The 15640-nt window shown below is 40.6% G+C and overlaps 2 long non-coding RNA genes across 2 annotated transcripts; both read right to left on the reverse strand.

The window, feature by feature from the left end:
- Nucleotides 1–1383: 1383 nt before the first annotated feature.
- Nucleotides 1384–3216, reverse strand: LOC132046062 (uncharacterized). The gene is made up of 2 exons (XR_009412586.1): nucleotides 2756–3216; nucleotides 1384–1636 (listed from the first exon to the last, which is right to left on the reverse strand). It is a non-coding gene; the product is annotated as an uncharacterized LOC132046062 (long non-coding RNA).
- A 513-nt stretch (nucleotides 3217–3729) lies between these two features.
- Nucleotides 3730–4471, reverse strand: LOC132046064 (uncharacterized). Its single transcript, XR_009412588.1, has 2 exons — nucleotides 4003–4471; nucleotides 3730–3936 (listed from the first exon to the last, which is right to left on the reverse strand). It is a non-coding gene; the product is annotated as an uncharacterized LOC132046064 (long non-coding RNA).
- Between the last annotated feature and the right edge of the window lie 11169 nt (nucleotides 4472–15640).

The following is a 15640-nucleotide window of genomic DNA, read 5'->3' on the forward strand; positions in this document are numbered from 1 at the left end:
ACCAACAACACATAAAATATATGATCCTCAACAGCCCACAAGTTTAAGTTTTTATTCCACAAATTCCTTCTCCAAGTAGTCAATGAGAACTGATAAAATGTTACTATAAGGTATTCTCCAACTACCAGCAGAAGAAAGCTAGAGTCCGACAAGCACCACAGAACTTCTTAGTACTTAATTCACATAGTTTATCCCCATATTTTTTTTTGAGTCATGAGCGAATCATTTAAATTCCCAACTGCTTGTCACACGCTTTGTATTCTTCCAATAAGGTGAAACTTAACCGTCGGACATTTTTGCCCTTCAACATAGGCTTTTTCTAAAGCAAAATGTGGTTGGAACGTATTCTGATCCGTTTAAATGAATTGCGAAGTCGCTGCTCATATATGCTTTCTCGAAATAAAATTTCCCAATAAGGATGATGCTGCTTACGAATGACATAGAGGATATCTCTTAAGCTTCAATCCAACGTAATAATTTACCCTATCGGTATTGACTTTTAAGACATATTAAGAACTTACATCCCATTCTCCTTTTTATATTTCTGGAAAAATTTGGGCAGAGATTCCTCTGTGCTTCTTACTATTCCAAAAACTGCACGAAGGAAATACCAACAATGCCTCACGGGGCCAACATATATACGTATATATCATATCATATCATAGCCATACAGGGCTAACAATTTCAAGTAAAAGTATAAGGATGTCGAGACTTACCTCACATGTCCAACTCAAATTGCACCTGTTACACTTTCCTGTTTACTTTCCGTTTCAATCTTCAACTCTATATTTCAATCGTACTTCAAATACCTTACCCGACATACATCTTTCATACCACTGCTTACCTGTGTACTGTGTAGCTTCCAATATTATCAGTCACTTTCTTCTGTCGATGCCGTTCTTCAGCTGAAATCAAGGGTTAGTAAACTGAATTCCATTACCTATGGCTGGGCTCTATTGCACGATCTCAGATATGAAAGAAAGGTAACATCCTAAATGTCCTGTAGCTTCCTGTTTATAGATGTGGTGCACAACACACCGATAAACAAGACTCTACTAGACACGGTCTGTAGACATTCCGAGGACGAACGCTTCGATACCACTCGTCACGACCCAACCCCGTAGGCCGTGACTAGTGCCCGATCTGGGCACCCAAACATATCTATCAAATGCTATCTCAAATCATATCAAACGCATTCAAGTATATAGCAGAAGCCGACAAGGCTATATTTCAAATTTAGATACTTTCCAGAAAAATTTCGGCAGAGTTTCCTTTGTTTTACAGACTATCCAAAATAACCCCGCGCACGTGAAAATACCAACAAAGGCCACACGGGGCCAACAAAGCAACATGTAAACATATGCGGACCGGCCGCCGCGACGAATGGGATCGCCCAAACACAACATATACACACGCATCCGTACGTAAAGACCCTAACCCACAAACATGTCCACAGACCTCTAAACAGACAGACAGAATCATATGACGGGACAGGGCCCCGCCGTACCCATGAACGAATATATACAAATGCACTAACAAATATATACCAAAAATATAAGCTCCGGAATGAGAGGAGCACTCCGAATAGCAGAAGGGGTGTCCTAAACAGGTGGATCACCAGGCTGTGCGTCTGTACCTGCGGGCATGGAACGCAGCCCCCCGAAGAAAGGGGGTCAGTACGAAATATGTACTGAGTATGCAAAGCAGAAGATACAGAAAACAAACCTGAGCCATAAACGAAACAAAGTACGTAAAACAAGTGCAAGTCCAAAATATCAAAATATTTACTTACGAAATATATAAGTCATGCATGGGCCACGTAAAATATGGTCGCCCGCCCGTCGATGGCGCCATAACACAGCATAACACCAGAAGGTTTCAAATCTCCATATCCCCGTCACACCTCACAACACAGCATAACGCCATACACAGCATAACGCCAAATATAAGTGGAACCCGGCCCTCTAGCGAGTGGCTCGGTGAACCATAAACACAGCATAACACCGGAGTATATCAAAGTGCGCACGATAACAGAACCGGCCCGGGATCCGGCGAACGATATCATAATAGTAGGCACGAGCAGAGTAGTGCGGAAACCATATGCATATAAATAAATAAATAAATAAATAAATTTCTTTCAAACTCAATAGCCAAATATTTTTACAGACATCCGAAGGCTCAAAATAAAATTCGGGTCAATTGGAATTAGTATAAAAGAGTTACAAACTTTCGAAGTACGGAATCTTCGAAAATATTTCATAAGTCGTATTTAGAAGTTCGAGTACCATTTATATTAAGAAGATTTCAAATAACATTATGGAGCACTTCAAAGGGAGCTTTAGAATCATACGCACATATCCAAAATATACATATCCAAACTTTGGCCATATCAAATATTTTTTCGGACATCATTGTGGATCACATATTCATACTAATAAACATGTGGATAACATTATGGATCAGATCAAAAGGGGACTTTAAAACCATATTTTCATATCGAAATATTCATCAAAGGCTTTAGTCTTCTCGTTTTCTTTCGAACAACATCTAGAACATAACAAATAGAATATTTAAACATCATAAAATATGTACCCAGACCATATGGAATAGCTTATGGGGGTCAAAGATGTTAGCCATCCTAGTGGCTCCAATAATAGGATCCCCTTTTTTTTTTTTTTTTTTTAAGCATACTTATACATTTTCTTTCTTCCAAAACGGATCATGCCAAAAAGAAGGAACGATAGGCTTTACATACCTCGTACGCACTCCAAGCTAGCCCAAATTCAAGCTAATCCCAACCTACGCCTCGGGCTTCTCAAGGTCTACAAATACGTCATAATATGCCGAACATTAGCTATAGGTATTTAGGCAATTAATTCCAAATTAGCACTAAATTCTACAGAAATTTGGGCAGCATTTCCCTTGTAAACAGGTCAACCCCGAGAATTTAACTCGGCCAAATCAACATCAACAACAACAACCAACCTAGCAACATCAATAACCAATCCGAAAGGCAATATAACATTAATAACTCTCTTTTACATCATTCTACAACATTCATAATATTCAATTCGACGGCTTACATTTAAGCCACATTACCGCTTATACATTCAAATACAAACCCGAACTCATACCAACAATATTCAAGGACATTTCAAACAAGTTGCACAATATTTCCGACAATCCAACAATCGCTCCAATTTTCCCGAAAACAGCCCCCAAACTACAACATAAGGATGCCCGAAATTCTATCGAACACCTACAATACACCAAGCAGCCCACATACACTTCTTATACATTATTTCAAGCAATATTTCCAGCAAATTTCAGTGAAGTACTACAGCAGTTACACGAAAATTTCATCATCTATTTATATGCAAGTAAGCTACATTATTACCACACTAATTCTCACAACAACCCACAACCAATTTAACTCCAACTCTAACTATTACATTCCTTCATTCTCATCACATAATCCATGATATCAACAACCAAACTATTGATTCAAATCAGTCCACCATTTTTGAATAAAACAGCCCCTACGGCTTTTACAACATTTCAACAACATTCCAACATTCGTACAATTCATGTTTCAACATCAAGATACATAATTTCATGATTTTCTTTCATTTATGCTCACCATAACATGTTCAAACCATCCACAACACAAGCAAATTCGTCCTAAGACATATAGAAAAATAATCAACTCTTACCTTAGCAAGTTGGCTCTTCCACTTAGCTAGAATTTGTGAAATGAACTAATACTTGTTCTTGTTGCTCCAAATGACTTCTCCATGTTATTATCACCTTCATAAGGGATGAAATAACTAGAAAATCTGATTTTTAGATCAACAAATTTGAGCTCCAATTTTTCTAGCCATGGCCGAATGCCATGGCTTATGCTTTCTCTCTCTCTAGCTTGCATATCAACGTTTCCTTCACGTATACACCATATTAAACCTCTAATACAAATTAATAACATGAGTAGGAGGTTGAAATTACCTTTAACAATCAGAATCTTCAAGAATATTGTTCCTCTTTCCAGCTGCTTGCTTAACAACACAAAGAAAACTTAGGCTACAACTTCTCTTTAACTAATATCATGTCAAGGGTCTAGGATTTAGCTTATATGATGGCTCAATTAGAAAGGGGGTTTAGGAGAGAAAATAAGGGTCCTTGGATCTGTTTTTGGTCGTGTTAGGTGATATAGGGAGAAGTGGTGACTTATATATTAAGTTTAATGGGCCTCATGGGCCGAAATATGAGTGTTTGGATCGGGTCTCCAGTTTCTGCCCCGCCAGCCCAACTTGCATCGTCCATATCTCCTTATTCCGATATCATTTTGACGAGCGGTTTGTTGCGTTGAAAACTAGACTCGATGAACTTCATTTTAGGCTTTTGAAACACCTTAAAACTCCTCATATACTAGGAGGTATGCCTCCAACAATATGGGCTAAAAATCTGGTCCGAGATTTTTTTCTGAAGTTGTTCCGATTCATTTCGTTCAGATTCGTTTAACTTATAATCCTTTTCCAACCCTCATGTAACCTCTTATACATTCATATACATAATCATATACATACATAACAATCCATACACATCTCGAAGGGTCCGGAGAATCACAATAACCTTAAACGTAACTAGAGAACTTACGAAGCTTCGACAAAACTCCAATCGCAAAAATATATTCATATCTTTTGTCCATCTTCTATATCATTACTAATAATCTCAAATACTTTAAAAGGTCACTCACATTACCTCATATACATACTCATAACGCTATTTCAAATCCTTTAGGTTACCATGTCACCTCGGGATACTTAAGGCAACGATATTCTTACTACTCGATTAACTTTCCTTGAACCTTCTTAACTCATTCTTTCTCGTCTTAATTCAAGTAGCACAGATTATTATGGAGTGTATCCACGACCCACTTTGGGTTCACGGACCGTGAAGCTGTCCGTGGAAGTCCCGCTCGATTTGAACCTCTCAAGTCTTTAAAAGTGAAGTCCATTTCATTTATTTCATTTCCCATACACGACTTGACTTCTCCACACCTCTAGAACTTTCTAAACATTTCTTCCATAAGAAAACTAAGTGAATCAAGGATCAATAACAAGAAATCAAGAGAATCAAGCTTAAGAAACTCCATTAAAGCTACCAAAGTCAAGGAATTCCAAGAGAGAAGAAATAGGGTTTTGTGCTAGAAGGTGTATTAGCAATCAAGGTTTATTCCTCCACCATTTGAGGTGAGTTTCATGAACTTTACATGTTATTTGAAGTATTATTAAGATGAAACACTTAGATTATGAAAAAATATGGAAAATGGGTTACAAATGGGTGAATAATGTCATTGTTGAATAGTAGTTGAGGTGAATCATCAAAATGATTATGTGGAGATTGTGAATGCGTCATAAATGATATTTAGAGTATGGAATAAGTATTATAAATGAACAAACGCGACGATGGACTTTAGCCATGAATATGGAGTATTGAAGTAGGATTGTGAGATACGAATTATATTAATAAGTGACGATTGTTGTTAGCGATATTGTGATGGTTGTTATGAGTGTTGGAAGTTGATATGGAATATGGCGGAAAGTAGTATAAACAAAGGAAATGCTGCCCAATTTTCTTTAGCCCTAAGAGGCACCGTTTTGTAATTGCCTAGCTAACGACGATACGAACTCTCTTGAAGGTAAAGACGAGGACATCAAAGGAGGACGAGCAAGCTATAAAGTAGTTAATGACAAAAGGTATGTGAGGCATTACCCTTCCTTCCAAGGCATGAATCTCATGTATGAATTCCCTCTCCCTTCTTGAATCCTCTACGTTCCTAGAGATGAAAAGTCTAAGTTCATGAGTAGCGAGACTGGATAAGAATTACGCTATGAATGTAATGAAGACTCTAGAGACCACGATATGGTGTTCTTACGAGATCAATAATGATGATCACGATCCACTGGCATTCTTTCTTATATGCACTCACCTTATATTGTAAATCCTCCCAAGGTGAGATATGACGCTCATGCTCATTCCATAACATGACCGGGGGTTTACGACCTTACGTCACCCCGACATAAACATAGCCACTATTAAGCTTAATGTATGTATATGTACGTGTAACTAAGAATGCTAAACTATGGTAATTATGATACGCCACGATATGTTCATGTAATGAATATTAATGATGACAAGTGTATGAATTGCATGGTATGTGTGATAATGTGATTCCACCGCGCCTAATTGGCCGGACATGTCACCGCTACGGCGGGCTGCTATGACTCCACCACACCGAGAAAAGGGCGGACATGTCACCACTAGTGGGCTGCATGGGATGGTTACCCGGACGCGGGTGACGATATGATGATGTATGATTAATGTGACAATGCTTGCATGCTATGATAATGTATGTGATGTATTTATGTATGATGTGTGTACATGAAACCGGCTCATATGCAAAGAGTGTACAGGTTATATTCTCATCTCATGACTTATGTTTTCCTGATTATGCTCATTTCATGCACGCCTTACATACTCAGTACAATATTCGTGCGCGTCCTTTCTTCGGACTGTGTTTATGCCCGCGAGGTGGCGGGGAGGCAGTCTTGATCCACAGGACGATGGGCGGTTGTGAGCACTCCATCATCCGGAGGTGCTATTGATTAGTCTTTTGGTACATAGTTGTATATTCATATTTTGGGCATGACGGGGTCCTGTCCCGTCCATATGTTTAGTACTCTAGTAGAGGCTCGTAGATGCGCATGTGTGGGTAGTGTAGTATGGTCTCCATGTATATGTATGTGTATATGTGTATATACTATTTTGATGGCCTAAAGGTTTATGTTTATAAAAAAAATAATTAAGTTTCCAATAATGATATGTTTCTATGAAAGTGAGCGTATATGTTATGCATGAAAGGTTATGGGTAATGGGACGAGTGGTGTTCGGTGTTTAGCCCCGGATACCCGTGGCGGCCCGTAGTTTGAGTCGTGACAAAAGTGGTATCGAAGCGATTCAGTCCTAGGAAGTGTCTACGAGCCGTGTCTAGTAGAGTCTTGTTTATGGTGTGTTGCGCGCCACGCTAATAAACAAGAGGCTACAGGGCATTTAGGAAAAATGACCATCCTTCTTCATATGAGATCGTGCGATAGAGCCGTGTATAAGATATACTCCTCCCTAACGAATGTGCTATGATTTCAGAAATGCCACCAAAAGCTAAAGCCGCCCAGTAGGGCAAGACTACGACAAAGAGGCGGGCAGAAAGAGAGCCGCCTATGAATATAGATGAAGGGGAATCACATCATGAGGCTTTATCTAATGCCTCCACTACTCCTCCTATTACAGAAGGACAAGAAGGGGCTTCCGTTCCAGCTCCTATTCCTCCAGTTCCTCCACCGGCTGCTTCGGGTCAACAAGTAGCCGAGGCTATTAATTTATTGACACAATTGGTCGCTGCTCAGGCACAAAGGCAAAATGCGGGCCCAAGTGATCGTTCAACTAGTACTAGAGCCCGTGACTTCATGAGCCTTAATCTGCCGAAATTCTTTGGGTCTAAGTCGGATGAAGACCCGCAAGGCTTTATTGATGAAATGTTGAGGACGTTGCGCATTATTCATGCTTCTGAGACCGAATCAGTGGAGTTGGCATCATATCGACTCCGAGATGTGGCGGTCTTATGGTACAATAATTGGAGAGCATCGAGGCAAGAAAATGCGCCTCCTCCCGTGTGGCAAGAATTTGTTGACGCTTTAATTCGCCACTACTTACCTCCCGAGGTCCGCCGAGCTAGAGCGGATAGATTTTTGAATTTAAAGCAAGGGAATATGAGCGCCCGGGAGTATAGTCTCCAATTTAATTCCTTGGCTAGATATGCTCCTACGATGGTAGCCGACATGGGCGACAGGGTGTACAGATTTGTGAGTGGCTTAGGGCCACATTTATTTAAAGATTGTTTGACGGCCTCGTTGCAGGACGGGATGGACATTTCCCGTATTCAAGCCCATGCTCAAAATTTAGAGGGGCAACAACCTCCGCAGAGGGGTGATCGCGACACTGATAGAGGGCAAGGCAAACGGGCAAGATCTATGGGCACAGGTGGTGATTATAGAGGTGGATCAGGGCAGACATATTCCGAGCACTCAGGTCAGTTAGTGACGAGTGCACCTCCCCGGTTTACAGGCAGGAGATCTGATCGTTCCTATCGATCCGGATAGGGTCAGAGTTCGAGGGCCCCAGGTTCCCAGTTTGGGGGAGATTACAGTCGAGGAGGAGACCACCGGTTCCCGATGCGATCGGTGCGAAAAATTGCACTCGGGGCCGTATCGCCGGGGCACGGATGCATGTTATAATTGTGGGCGGATAGGACACTTGGTGCGGAGGCTGTCCCTCGAGATATGGCGAGAGGTGGGGCTCGGCCCACGGGGTCGGCAACGGGTTCTTCTTCCGTACGCCGACGGGGGCGATTCCCAGTTTCGGCGGCGAGGTAGAGGCCGAGGGGGAGCATCTCGCCGGTACCACGCGGCCCCGTTTATATGCCTTAGCGGACGGCAGGATCTTGAGTCATCCCCAGATGTGGTTACAGGTATATTGTCTGTATTCTTTTATGATGTGTATGCATTGATAGACCCCGGGTCCACGTTGTCTTATATTACTCCATATGTTGCTAATCGTATTGGGGTGAAGGCTTAGCCGATTAAACCTTTTGAGGTATCTACTCCGGTTGGTGATCCGTGATAGCGAAACAAGTGTATAAAGATTGTATAATTGTGTTATGCGATCGCCAAACCAAGGCTGATTTAGTTGAGCTTGAAATGTTAGACTTTGATGTAATTATGGGTATGGATTGGTTGGCCTCATGCTATGCTAATGTTGATTGCCGAATGAAATTAGTTCGATTCCAGTTTCCGGGAGAGCCCGTGCTTGAATGGAAAGGTAATACGGCAACTCCAAGGGGTAGGTTTATTTCCTACCTTAAGGCGAGGAAAATGATAGCCAAAGGCTATATTTATCACATAGTCCGAGTCCAAGACACAGAGGCAAAGCCACCAACACTTCAATCTGTTTCGGTGGTGAATGAATTCCCAGATGTATTCCCAGATGAACTCCTAGGTCTTCCCCCAGAAAGGGAGATTGAGTTCACCATTTATGTGTTGCCGGACACTGAACCTATTTCCATCCCTCCTTATCGGATGGCACCAGCAGAATTAAAGAAATTAAAGGCCCAGTTGAAAGATTTGCTTGAGAAGGGGTTTATTAGACCCAGTTCCTCTCCGTGGGAGCACCGTTTTTATTTGTGAGAAAGAAAGATGGCTCCCTACGAATGTGTATTGATTACGAACCGAATAAGGTGACGATAAAGAACAGGTATCCTCTTCCAAGAATTGATGACTTGTTCGATCAACTACAAGGTGCCAAGTGGTTCTCTAAAATAGACTTGAGGTCCGGATATCATCAAGTGAGGGTCAGAGAAGAAGATATTCCCAAGACGACTTTAGAACAAGATATGGTCATTACGAATTCCGGGTGATGTCGTTCGGGCTAACTAACGCGCCGGCAGTATTAATGAATCTAATGAACAATGTATTCAGGCCTCTCTTAGATCTATTTGTGGTAGTATTTATTGATGATATTCTGGTGTATTCTCGCACGGAATCAGAACATGCGAATCATCTGCGCATTGTTCTTGGCATTCTTCGAGCTCGGGAACTGTATGCGAAATTTTTAAAGTGTGAGTTCTGGTTAAATTCTGTGACATTCTTGGGCCACGTGGTTTCAAATGATGGCATTAGAGTCGACACTCAGAAAATTTAAGCAGTGAAGACTTGGCCGAGGCCTACGACACCTGCAAAAGTTCACAGTTTTCTGGGATTGGCAGGCTATTATAGAAGGTTTGTAGAGGGTTTTTCGTCTATTTCAGCTCCATTGACAAAGCTAACCCAGAAGTCAGCAAAATTTCAGTGGAATGAGGCCTGTGAGCGCAGCTTTCAGGAGTTGAAGAATAGATTGACCTCAGCCCCAGTCTTAACACTTCCAGAAGGGTCGGATGGTTATGTGGTCTATTGTGATGCTTCCGGTGTGGGGCTGGGATGTGTATTAATGCAGCATGGAAAAGTCATTGCGTATGCCTCGAGGCAGTTGCGGAAACATGAAAAGAACTACCCAACTCATGATCTCGAATTGGCCGCAGTTATTCATGCATTGAAAATGTGGAGACATTACTTGTATGGCGTACATGTCGATATCTATACAGATCATAAGAGCCTTCAATATATTTTCAAACGAAGGAGTTGAATGCGACGAGAGGCGGTGGTTAGAATTATTGAAGGATTATGATGTTAATATTTTATACCACCCGGGAAGGCAAATGTAGTAGCTGACGCGCTTAGTCGTCGATCAATGAGCAGCTCGTGTGAAGTTCCCCAGAGAAGAAAGAGCTGATTCATGAACTCCACCAGTTGGCGAATCTTGGAGTGCGTATAATCGACTCAGGTGATACAAGAATTAGTGTTAATAATCCGACAGTTTCATCCTTTGACGCCGAAATAAAAGAGCGTCAATGCGAGGATCCCAAATTGGAATATTATAAAGGTGTGAAATTCCCAAAAGAAGGGTCACCATTTGAAGTTTCGGCAGATGGGGTTCTTAGGTATCGAGGCAGGCTATGTGTCCCGAATGTGGCAGACCTACGTCGCCGAATCCTAGAGGAAGCTCACTACTCGTAGTATTCTATTCACCCCGGAACGACAAAAATGTACCATGATCTTAAATCGACATATTGGTGGGATGGCATGAAAAGAGACATAGCAGGGTTTGTAGCCCAATGTCCGAATTGCCAGCAAGTAAAAGCAGAACACCAGAAGCCAGGTGGATTATTGCAAGCAATGGAAATTCCTACGTGGAAATGGAAAGTGATCAATATGTATTTCGTTGTAGGACTACCTCGTTCCCGAAGTAAGTATGATTCTGTATGGGTGATCGTAGATAGATTGACAAAGGCAGCTCATTTTCTCCTAGTTAGCACTACATATTCAGCTGAAGATTATGCAAGGTTATATATCAAGGAAATAGTGAGGCTTCATGGTATCCCAATATCTATCATTACAGACAGAGGGGCACAATTTACAGCTAAGTTCTGGAAATCCTTCCAAGAAGGTCTAGGCACTCAAGTGAAGCTCAGCACGGCATTCCATCCGCAGACTGACGGACAAGCCGAGCGCACTATACAGACCTTGGAGGATATGTTAAGGGCATGTGTTTTAGATTTTGGTGGTAGTTGGGATGACCACTTACCATTAATCGAATTTTCCTATAACAACAGTTATCATTCCAGTATCAAAATGGCTCCGTATGAAGCTCTGTATGGAAGAAAGTGTAGATCTCCGATTGGATGGTTCGACGTCGGAGAATTACAATTGATAGGTGTCACACCCTAATCTTGATCAGGGTGTGATGGGCACCCGGCCCCACATACGGAGCCGAGCGAACCCTCAGACTCCAATTTCATACATATTCCTTTCAAATTTCCAGATCAAATCACATGAAGCGTACAGAAAGACTTTCAAAGGAACTGATAACAGACATCGTCTTAGGCGGCCATGCGTATCAAACACAACAACACATATCAGATCAAATCCGTAGGCAGGCGGAATGTACATCGCCTGAACATACATACATGTACAAACATATAGGCCATTCAGGCCACCATAGCAAACAGGGCCGCTCAAGACACAGACCTCAGACCCACGACTCTGTCTGCAAAGTCTCTAACACAAATCAGAAATCACAACTCATGTATGCTCTGACTCGGCGACACTCCGGAGGGAAATGGAGCTCGCCAATCTCGCTGAAACTCCTCCTAGCAAAGTCTTCTGATCACCTGGGTGTACCTGCGTGGCATGAAATGCAGCCCCCGAAGAAAGGGGGTCGACGGAATATGTGCGAGTATGGAAGGCGAGAAATACGAAGCAGTAATCATGATCAGAATCAAATGTACAAAAGTATAGCAGACGAAATCATAACCAGATCCAGATGTACAGAACATATGTACGATATGCAGAGTAACAGAAACAAATACAGAAGTGGCAGATCAAACCGCGCGTTAATGCAAATGTACGGAATGCAAATAAAAATCATGCATGGGCTCGGGAACGTGGTCTCCCCCGACGCCGGTGCCACAACACATCATACTCCGAGAAGATTTCAAATCTCCGTACAAACTCCGAACACATCGTAACATCATACACATCATATCATCGAATATATCGAAGCCATATCACATCATAACACCAACACCGTAACCGGCCCTATGGCGAGGTCTCGGAAACCGTAACACATCATACCGCCGAATATGTCATAATGCGCGCGAAATAAACCGGCCGGGACTCGGCGAAGGAAATCGTAACATATGCACAAACATGAGTAGTGAGAAACTAAATGCACATAAACCAAGACCCGATGAAATAATCGGACGTTCATAATGGATTATTCATAACGTAATACTTATATCGAATCTTCTTATCGAATATTTATATCAGAATACTTATATCAAAACACTTATGTTGGAATATTTATATCAAGGTTAGGAATACTCATACTTATATTAGAATACTCAAATCAGAATACCTATTCCAAATTTCTTGTATCAGAATTTCTCATGTCAGAACGCTTGTGTCAAATATTTACATCGAATATCTATATCTAGGATGCTTAGACCGAATGTTTATATCGGGATACGTATACCGAGAATGCTTAAATCGAGTAATTCGTCGTGCTTCAATTATTAGATACTTAAATTAGGGGGGGGGGGCACATACGACTCCTAAATAGATTCGGAATCACTGAATAGAATGACCTGAATATACATATCAATATCACACCTTACTTGGCTCTAAGACATGCCAAAAGAAAGAAAGGGTAAGCCTTACATACCGTGCCGCGACCAACTAGTTATGCTTATTTGTCCAAACTTGTCAATCTACATACAAAAGAATTCACACAATCATTTAATCCATTGTTATTCACTTGTCTCAACTTTTCAAATAAATTCACTTATATTCTCGCCGAAATTTTGGCAAAGATCTCCCTCGAAAATACACTGTCCCGAGAATATGGCTCGGCCCAAACCAACATCAACAAACCCGAGAATTCAACTCGGCCAATCCAACAACATTACTAGCAGTTATCCCAGCAACACTTCTATATTTAATTCAATTCAATTCAAGTCACTTCACTTCAATCCAATTCAATGCAATTCACATAATCTTCTAACAACTCAATTAACATATTACTTTACCCGAAACCTTTCAATTCACAACAACTATACATTTCATCATCATTCATGTATACTAACTTCAACAACAACCTTCCATCTTCATTACATAATTCATAACGACGACCACTAGAATATCAAATAATATCAATTTACATTAACTTACCAAAACACCTCTTATCCGACCATAACCACTTCTTACATATTTTCATGCATTTTCATCCATCCCTTTACATTACAACAACAACACAACAATCAAAATGCTAAATAGAATCCATTCATCGCATTTATACAATACAATGCATATTCGGCCACCACAATTACAATCATACTTTCATGACTTCTTCCATCTTTTCTATATATATAGTACAACAACAAGTAACACACTACACAAAATTAATTCATTCTTCCTACACCATACCTCATGCATACGATCAACACTTCACACACAACCTGTTATATCCCGTATTTTGAACAACAGGACAACTTGTGGGAATTATGAGAAGTTAGGGGCAAGGCTATCCCGAGAGACTTTTGCTTGTTTTAAATACTTGAATTGTGTATGATTTCCATGTCTTGAAAATGTTAAAACAACACTTGGAGGAATTTTCCATAATTAGTAAGTGAGCTATTTTGGGTAAGTTGAAAATTCAAAAAAAATAAGAAAATTGGAGCAAGGTGGCCGGCCACCTCATGGTGGGCCAAGGCCACAAGGAACATGTGTTATATTTTATAAAGATGACTAAGTCATCTTCTTCACTTAACATTTTCTAGAGAAATCAAGAACTAAAGAAGAAAAAAAAAAAGCCTATTCGGCCATTTGGAGGAAAAATAAGACCAAGAATTCTCCATCAAAAAAATCAATTCCTCAAGAAAAGTTGCTAATTCAAGAGTGCTAAGTAACGTGGTGTTGTTATTTCGGAAGATAGTTCGCTCGTTTGTTCTAACGACCAACTTTGGTCAAGTGAAGAGGTGAAGAAGAAAGGTTAGTTTTAATCTTGTTTTCTTGTGTTATAGATGGTGTATATGTGTTATTGTATGCTAAAATGGAAGAAAATCATGTGAGGATGGAAGTTGGAGTTGGCGTGTATGGTGGTCTTGACCATGTGTATGTGCGTTGTAATATAAGTCATGTATTCATGTTAGTTGGCATGTTTTAATTATTGTAGTGTGAAGAAAAGAATGAAATCATCCCTAGGTGGGGAAATTGAGTGTTGGCCGAATGGCCCCTCATGTGGTCTTGAATGAACAAATCGTCGTTAGTGTTTTCGTTGTCGTCGTTGTGGATTTTATAAGGCAAAACGCAAGTTTGATGACTTAGAATGATGTTATGTTGGTTATGGGAATTTATGTGAATTTTATGTAATTTTTACATTTATGAATATTGCATGGCTAATGTGTAGATTAATGATGCAAAGTATGAATTTGGAAGAGAAGAATGCATTTGATGTTGTTCTCGGGTTTTTGGGGACTATTTCGGGTTCAATGGGACAATATTTGGAATGTTGGAAAAATTGTATGAATTCCTTAAAGTGTCGTCGCATATGGTTTGAATAAGTTTGGATTGGTAGTTGAACGCATTAGCGTTAGTGTTAAGTTGATTTTATGAAGTTAGTTGATTATATAGGAATACCTCCAAGTATATAGCAATATATGTATAATGTTGGAATATGTTGGAATTGTATATTAATGTTGGAACGTAGTGTGAATCGACTACTATTGTTGTGGTTTGGTTTCTTGTTGGGTTGTTGTTGAAACTAGCCGAGTTGGAATCTCGGGGTGGTGCGATTCTAGGGGAAATCTTTGTCGAAATTTCTATAGAATCTAATGTTCGTTTGGAATCGAATGTCTAAAGGTGTATGGCTAATGTTAGTGTGCTTTGTGTTATGTAGATCTTGGAATTGCCGAGGGTTGAGGCTAGGCTTGTATTGCGGTTGACTAAGGTATGTAAGGCGTCGCTTTCCTTCATTTGGCATGTCCTAGGACTAGTAGGCTATGCCCCGCGTCTCGGGGTTGTTCCGTTCTTAAATCCAAGCTTAGATACGTATTTATTTGATCCTAAAGGTTGGTTCATTATTGTGTTCAATGTGAGGTCTTTAAGCCTTCCAATAAATGAGTTTTCAAAGACTTGTGAAAAATTTTGACTACAAAGAGGTCCCGAACTTCAAACGTCCGTAACTTTTGCATACGACCTCGAAACGCCCCAAAACATAATATATAAGTTCATAAGGCATAACTCTCCCCTATCCCTCGTAGTCGGGCTCGGATGGGGGTCGGCACCCGTCCGTGGGGCCCGCGGCCATTTATGCTACCTTTACGGATTTTTTTTCGGAAAAATTAAAATTTTCTTCACTATGATTTTCTCATATG

This window comes from Lycium ferocissimum, unplaced genomic scaffold, assembly GCF_029784015.1.
Source record: "Lycium ferocissimum isolate CSIRO_LF1 unplaced genomic scaffold, AGI_CSIRO_Lferr_CH_V1 ctg9238, whole genome shotgun sequence".
Taxonomy (NCBI): Eukaryota; Viridiplantae; Streptophyta; class Magnoliopsida; order Solanales; family Solanaceae; genus Lycium; species Lycium ferocissimum.